Here is an 8,780-nt window from a genome sequence, read left to right as displayed (position 1 = left end):
CACCCGTTTGAGAAATCGCTCAGATCAATCTGGCATAGGAGCCTAAGAAGTGATCCCATATTTCACGACTCAGTTGGCATGGAGTGGAGCTGCCAGAACAGACAGTTACCTTCCCATAGGGCCAGGGGTGGAGTCATGTGCTACACCAGGTGTAGAGATACAAGAAGAGTGAACAGATACTACAATGTATGAAAGTAAGCAAATCCCTCATACCCACGGACAACACAATTTTGACAAGGGAACTGGAAGCTTCAGATGGAGAAAGAAGAGTCTTTTCAGTAAATGGTGCAAGGAAAAATTGGGTTGAAATGTGCCTAAGAATGAAACTAAACCATTATATATCCCTATGCACAAAAGTCAACTCCAAATGGATCAGAGGCATGGACATTATAGCAGAAACCACCAAATACACAGAAGAAAACATTGACAGAACATTCAATGAGGTTTGCTTTGGAACACCTTTGGAGAATCAAGCCCTGCAAACAAAACAAAACAAAACAAAACAAAACAATCAACCAATGGGACCACTTCAAATTGAAAACTTCTGCACAGCTAAAGGAACCATCACCAAAACAGAAAGACATGCTACTGAGTGGGAGAACTTTACATGCCATATGTTGGACAAAGGACTAATAACAGAATATATAGAAAGCTCACAAAACTCAGCAAAAAAAAAAGCGCCAATAACACATTAAAATGGGTGAGGGGAGGCATGGGTGGAATTTTTACTAAGGAAGATAATACAGATGGCAAACAAATATATGAAATGAGTCAAAATCACCAATCATTAAATAAATACAAATAAAGACAACAATGAGATACCACTTTATACCTCTGTGAATGGCTTACATAAGAAAGGAGAGAAGAAACAAGTGCTGGCAAGGATGTGGGGAAAAAGGAACCAACTGTTCTACACTGTTGGCAGGAAAGTAAATTGATCCAATCCCTGGGGGAAACATTCCAGAGATTCCTCAATACACTAGACATAGAGCTACTTTATGCTCTAGCAATGCCTCTCCAAGGGGCATATCCAAAGAATACAAAACTACCTATCCAAAGAGATCTCTGCATACCCATGCTCATAGCAGAACAGTTTGTAATATCCTAAACCTGAAAGCAACCCAGATGTTCAAAGATAGATACAGTTAAGAAAGTTGTGATACACACACACACACACACACACACACTGGAATACTACTATTCAAAGATAGCTACAAACAATTAAGAAAGATACACACACACACAGTGGAATACTACTCAGCTGTAAGAAATGATGAGACATCCTCCTTTTCTTTTCTTTTTTTCTTTATTTATTTCCTTTTGTTGCCCTTGTTGTTTTATTGTTGTAGTTATTATTGATGTTGTTGTTGTTGTTGTTGTTGTTGTTGTTGCATAGGACAAAGAGAAATGGAGAGGAGGGGAAGCCAGAGGGGAAGAGAAACATAGACACCTGCAGACCTGCTTCACTGCCTGTGAAATGACTTCCCTGCAGGTGGGGAGCTGGGGGCTTGAACAGAGATCCTTATGCCGGTCCTTGCGCTTAGCGCCACCTGTGCTTAACCGCCTGTGCTACCGCACAGGCGGTTAAGCAAATCATCCTCCTTTTTGTATCTTGAATGCAGCTTGAAGGAATCATGTTAAATGACATAAACCAGAAGGAGTACAGATACTGGATAGTCTCACTTATAGGTGGCACTTAAGAAGCAAAGAAAGAAAAGAGAAATCCATGGTGAAACTTGGACTAGGTGGGTGTATTGTAGTAAAGCAAAGAACTCTGGACTGGGGGGAGGTGGGTGGGGAGGGTGTTACATTAAACAAGGCTGAAGAGGAACTTGGGTAGTTGGTGGAAGAGGTGTGCAGACACCTATCACAGGGAAGTAAGAAATTGTCTCCATGTGTCAACAACTGTCCTCTAAGCCAATGTTTCCCCAATAAAATGAAAATAAATAAACAAAAAGAAAGCCAACAAAAGAGTTTCCAAACTATATAAGTGGTACTTAATGTATCTATAAGAAAAAGAGAAAAATTCAGAGGAGAAATTGTCAAAAACACAAAAATGCCTTTTATTAACAAGGCTCTGTGACTGTTTTATAAGATATAAGTAAAGGTGCTGGGATGCATTGGATCGACCTTCTCGTGGTGCATCCCGTGAGTACCCATTCATTGGGGAAACTGACGATCCTTCCTAGCCGGCTGAATCCACATGGATCCCAGTCACATCCAAGCCAGCAACAAGCAGCTCCTGACAGCTTTCAACCTGACGCTGTTGACTGGCTACTGAAGAAGGGCAAACGCTAGAAGAAGAAGTAAAGGTGCTGAGCCTGATTCTGAATGCTTGGAGCTTGAGGCGCCTGAATCTGTCTGTGGGGAGACCAGACCAGAACTGGGGTGTGGGCAAGGAGCTCCAGTCTGGCGATATCTCAATGTGTCAGTAACCTGGGTGCTGTTTTTCCACTGGGTATCTGCTCTTCTTCTTCTGGCGTTTGCCCTTCTTCCGTAGCCAGTCAACAGTGTCAGGTTGAGCCTGACGTAAAGTTTCAAGACCTCCTTTGAATCTGGAGAGGTGGCAGTCATTGACCATGTGGGTCATAGTCTGTCTGTAGCTGCAGGGGCAGTTCGGGTCATCTCTGGCTCCCCAGCGATGGAACATAGCGGCGCACCGGCCATGGCCTAAAACTCTAATTTACAGAGCACTCACTCACTCATCTACTCAATCCTGAAGAGCTGCACATCCATATTCTTTAAGAAGAAAGAGGGTGGTCTGGGAGATGGTTCAGTGGCAGAGCTCAGGATTCAAAGAAGTAAAGTTGCAGCTTCAATCCCTGGCACCATATATGGCAGGGTACATAGGCCTGACTGAGCAGTGCTCTGCTCTCTCTCTCATAAAAAAATAAATAATTAAAAGTATAAATAAAAGTAAACTTAGAACATTGTCATGTTGCTAATAAAAAATGAAAAAAGTCTCTCTCCCTATCCTTTATTTAAATAACATCTGGCCTTTGGATTAATAAAATCAGACATTTTTTCATTATTGTAGAAATCTATCTATTTACCTTTTAGCACACTGAAAAATAACATAGCAACCCCCTAGAAAACCTATTATCCTATCAATCCAAGGACAGAAAAGCCAGCAGTAATTGCAATTACCTCTCTGTGTTCCACCACAGCCTCTCCCCACCCCCAGAGTAGACTGCTACCTATATTTAGCAGTTTATCCTCATGCTTTGAAAATTAAGGTGATCACATATATATGGAAGCTTTAGTGTTCAGGCTTGGCTGTTTAATCTTTGAAAGCAGAATAAATACCCTGCTGTGTTCAGTCCTGCTGCTTCCTCTGCTCAACACTTTGTCATCAGCACTTGTTCTCACCCACACACCCCCTGGTTCTTGCCAGGTGCTTCTCCCAAGAACAGACTGTGGGACAAGTTCCTGTGCTTAAGTCAGACACCTGTGCTGGACAGAGTCCTGGGACCCTTGCATATGATTGCAGAAATGCTTCAGTCTCCATGGCCCAGCATGGGTGTGAGTGGGACAAGAGGAGACAGAGCATGGGGTGTGTTTGGAGAAGAGCCCGGCCCATTGGCAGAGCACCCAGTATGCCAAGAGGAGAGCTTAGAAGCTCACAGAGGCATGGAGGTGTGTCTAGTTTTACTGAGATGCCAGAGAAGTTCCCCCCCACCCCCAGGGCTCAGTTTTCTAAGAATCTCCTTTCCTTCCCAGAGGCAGGACATTTCTGACTTAACAGATGTTATGAAGAACCACCCCACCCTACCTGTCTCCTGTCCCTGGTCTCAGCTCCACAGCTTATCTGCCTCTGAAAGGTGGAGTCTTCGGATCTGACAGTGCATTTGCAAGTGTGTTGTGTTGTTTTCCAGAAGGAAGGTCAAGCCAAGAGAGGTGCTCTGAGGTCCAGGCCCCAGGTAGGCACCTGCCACCTCTTTCCCCACTCAGGTCAGTTATGTGCAATGTGACAGTATCTGGGGGAGTTTATGTCATAGCAGTGCTGTGGAGAGAAAAGGGAGTACAGTTAAGAAGGAGGTTCTGAGCAAAGCGCAGGTCACACTCGCCTGTTCCCCCCTGGGGAGGGGGCACTTCTCTCAGATGCTTCAGGCTTCAGACCACCAGTGTAGAGTCTGAAAGGCATCTCAGTTTTGTCCCAGAGACACCCTGGCTGCTACCAGATTAAGCAGGGGGATCCCAAGTCCAGCAGCATGGCCCTCTCTGCATACAGTATCTTGATGGAATCATTCCCCTGGGTTACAAAAGCGACCATGTGAGGAACGGTCCAAAACCCAGAATCCAGAGGTGAAAGACCAGTAACCAGACGGTTTCCTAACATTTCCTGGGCTGTAATTTTCCCTCTTGCCGCTAGGGGAGCTAGAAGCTGAGCCTACGGAGCAGCGGTGGCCCAGACCTTGACTAACAGGGCAGAAATTGAGAGGGTGCTCCTTCTTCTAGTGTTTGCCCTTCTTCCGTAGCCAGTCAACAGCGTCAGGTTGAGCCTGATGTCAAGTTTCGAGACCTCCTTTGAATCTGGAGAGGTGGCAGTCGTTGACTATGTGGGTCATAGTCTGTCTGGAGCCGCAGGGGCAGTTCGGGTCGTCTCTGGCTCCCCAGCGATGGAACATAGCGGCGCACCGGCCATGGCCTGTTCGATAGCGATTGAGGAGGGCCCAATCATAACGTGCTAGGTCAAAGCCGGGTTGACGCTTGCAGGGGTCTGTGATGAGGTGTTTGTTCTTTACCTCAGCTGACTGCCAGCTCTGTTTCCAAGAGACTGGAACAGAGAAGTTCAGTGTAGGCGTAGGGGACCAGATTGGGTGATGAGACGTCAAGCGTTGGACAGGGTGGGCGAAGATATCCGCGTATATTGGCAGGTCCGGTCGAGCGTAGACGTGGGAAATGAACTTAGATGATGCCGCATCCCGACGAATATCTGGCGGGGCGATGTTGCTAAGAACTGGCAACCATGGGACCGGGGTAGAACGGATGGTTCCAGAAATTATCCTCATGGAGGAATATAATTTGGAATTGACCAAGTGGACATGGGGGCTACGGAACCATACTGGGGCACAGTATTCTGCAGTGGAATAGCATAATGCCAGAGATGATGATCGTAGTGTGGAAGCGCTCGCGCCCCATGAGGAGCTGGCCAGTCTTGCAATGATGTTATTCCTCGCGCCCACCTTTGCTGCAGTTTTTATGAGATGTTCGTGAAATGACAGGGTGCGATTGAGAGTAACGCCAAGATAGACTGGCTGGGCTTCATGCCAGATTCTCGTTTCTTTCCCTGGTCAGAAATTTGAGAACTTACTCCTGGAAGTGTTTCTGTAGTTTAAACAATTTCATACATGACTTTATATTCACACTTCTTTATTTATTTTGCAGTTTTTTTTCTGTCACAGTGACAGATATATGTCAAAGTTAGTTGTTCCATTTTAGTAATAAGCATAAATTTTTTTGTATATGCATCTGCATTCACAGTTTTACTTATAGTACATATATAAAATAATGATTAACTAGAGCATAGGATAAGAGGGGTACAATTCCACACAATTCCTACCCCCAGAGTTCCATATCCCAGCCCCTCCATTGGAAGCTTTCCTATACTTTATCCCTGTGGGAGTATGGACCTAGGATCATTATGGGGTGCAGAAGGTGGAAGGCCTGGCTTCTGTAATAGTTTCTCCCTGAACATGGGTGTTGACAGGTCCAGCTATGCTCCCAGCATGTTTCTGTGTTTCCCTAGTGGGGAAGTGCTCTGGAGAGGTGGGGTTATAGGACACGTTGGTGAGGTTGTCTGTCCAGGGAAATCTGGTTGGTGTCATGGTGGCTTTTACAACTTGGTGGCTGAAAAGCATTAAAATATAAAGCAAGGGGTTGTGTGGTGGCACACCAGGTTAAGCACACATAGTAAGATATAAAGCAAAACAAACTGTTAATAATCAGGAACCTAGAGGTAAGAATATAGCAGATGAGATTTGGGGTCTCCATTTTTGGAAAAAGCTAGGAAGTCTATTTTAGGTATATTCTATGGGGCCCATAACTACTAATTTTTGCCTGAGCCTGACAGCTAACATGCAGGTGGGCTACAGGTATTGTCTGTGGAGATGGTGTCAGAGTTGGAAATAGGACCAGGAAGCTGAATCAGGGAAAAGAGTAGCTCCCAAATATGGGAAAAGTATATACATACCATTAACTGTAAACCCGTTTTTATGATCTGGGCCCCATATTCAGCACAGGAGCCTGTGCAACCTCTGCATCCCTGTAGGTCTGAGCTCGCTTTCCATGGTCATAGCTAGGAACATTCTAGCCTGCACTCATTGCAGGACCCGTCCTCCTTGAGTGGCAGAGTATGTTGACCCAGCCTCCCTTCAGAGTGGGGCAGTCCCTACCATTGTTCCAAACTGAAAGCAAGGGCCACAAGAGAGTTTATGATGTTGTTCCTGATGGAGATGACCAGTGAAAGTGGAAAGAGGGATTATTTAGAGGTCTAGGCCCATCACGTCTATGTGGGAATCCCAGGATTCCCTGACTAGGGTCCTGGATGATGAGGTGGCCTAGTAGTGACCAAAAGAGCCATCATTAAAGTATGCCAGTCTCTTGTACTTATCCAGCTTTTGTAGTCTTTTTTTTTTTAGATTTATTCCCTTTTGTTGCCTTTTTTTATTATTGTTATAGTTATTGTTGTTGTTCTTAATGTCATCATTGTTGGATAGGACAGAGAGAAATGGAGAGAGGAGGGGAAGACAGAGGGGAGAGAGAAAGATAGATACCAGCAGACCTGCTTCACCGCTTGTGAAGTGACTTCCCTGCAGGTGGGGAGCAGGGCCTGAATCAGGATCCTTACTCCGGTCCTTGCGCTTTGCGCCATGTGCACTTAACCCACTGCGCTACCACCCGACTCCCTTTTGTAGTCTTTACTTTATGCGACAAGTTTAGCTTTAGAGTAATTGAGGGGCGTGAAACAGGAAGTAGGTCAAGAGGGTATCTAGGTTTAAGTAGAAAATATTTGATTAAATACTTTATGCTTTCTTTAAAAACCATATTTTCCCCAGTCCTGGAATCTCTGGGGCATGGCTCATTCTCCTTCATGCTTCTCTAGATCCACACCATTTAATACTACATCTGCTGATCAAATCAGTGCAACCAATGCCACCACCATATGTTTCACTTCAGATTGTGTCCAGAGATGCCAGGTGTGGGATGTCAACCCTTCAGCTCCCTTCCTCTGGTAAGACCTTTTTTAGGTCATAGCATTCCTTAATTCCATTTTGGATGGTGCACATCCTAACACAACCACAGAACCTAGGCATAGACCAGGGCCCATAAGACGGAACACATGTGCACATGTATCCATAAGTTAGGGGAAAATATATACTTTAAGGTAAACGTGCACAATACTTTGCAGTGACTCAATAAATGCAGCAAGCAAGATAGAAAGACCTAAATAATATACCTGTTTTATAAATGGAATCATTGGAGACACATTAGTGTTTTTGATATTTATCACCAAATTCCAAAAGAGTTATTTTGATTTTATACCTCTCACAATATTATCAAAGTACCAATGTTTTTTTCCTTCTAACACTATATTATTATTATTTTTAAGATGTTCACTAATTTGGAAAACAGAAAATAATATATCATTTCTTAAACTAGTTTGCACATACCATTACAAAATGTTTGAATCTTTCATTTATTTATTTATATAAATATTTATTTATATTTCTTCTATGACTATTTTTTAAATTTCTTTGTTGGGGAATTAATGTTTTACATTCGACAGTAAATACAATAGTTTGCACGTGCATAACATTTCCCAGTTTTCCCTATAACAATACAACTCCCACTAGGTCCTCTGTCATCCTTTTCGGACCTGTATTCTCCCCCTCCCCCACTGATCCATTGTATATATAGACCACAACTTGCTCAACCACTCATCTGTTGTTGGACACCTGGGTTGCTTCCAGGTTTGGGCTATTACAAATTGTGCTGCTAAGAACACATCCTTAGGATATATCCCCAGGAGACGAATTACAGGATCATAAAGTAGGTGCAACATACCAATTCCAGTTCAGATTCTACTTGTGTTTTCTTTTCTGATCTTGTTTTTCAACTTCTGCCTTGTTGGGTAGTATGCCAGCTCCCCCTGGCTTCTGCTTAACCAAGCACCAGTATGCCTGTATAGGGATTGGTTTGATCCCATTCAAAGTGGTCTATTTACATGGTTTGATCCCATTCAAAGCAGTCTATTTACATAAATCACTTTTACATAAAGCACCACTCCCTCCAGGGCATTAGTGGTTCAGTGATAGAATTCTTGCCTGCTCCACCCCCTATCCTTGTCATACCCTGATTTTCACTAGTCACTTTTCTCTCCACCCTCTCTGTGTCGCATCCTGTTCCCACCCTACTGGGCTAGTATATTTATAAGGACAAGATTGTTTGTAGTAGTTGAGTTTAGCTTAGCTTGGTATAGATTGCGCTGCGTCCTGCATGAATAAAGAGATACTGCGTACACCCCAGCCATGAGTCCCTGGTTGTCTGTTACCCGCCCGTGAAGCCAGCCCGTCAAAAACAACACTGCCTGAGAGTGAAATCATCCCATATTTATCCTTCTGTTTCTGACTTATTTCACTTGACATTAACATGAATTTTTCAAGGTCTACCCAAGATCGGCTGAAAATGGTGAAGTCACCGTTTTAAATAGCTGAGTAGTATTCCATTGTATATATAGACCACAACTTGCTCAGCCACTCATCTGTTGTTGGGCACCT

The sequence above is a fragment of the Erinaceus europaeus genome, chromosome 3 (assembly GCF_950295315.1).
Source record: "Erinaceus europaeus chromosome 3, mEriEur2.1, whole genome shotgun sequence".
NCBI classification, from domain to species: Eukaryota; Metazoa; Chordata; class Mammalia; order Eulipotyphla; family Erinaceidae; genus Erinaceus; species Erinaceus europaeus.
The sequence above is the reverse complement of the archived record's forward strand: the minus strand, read 5'-3'. Positions refer to the sequence as shown.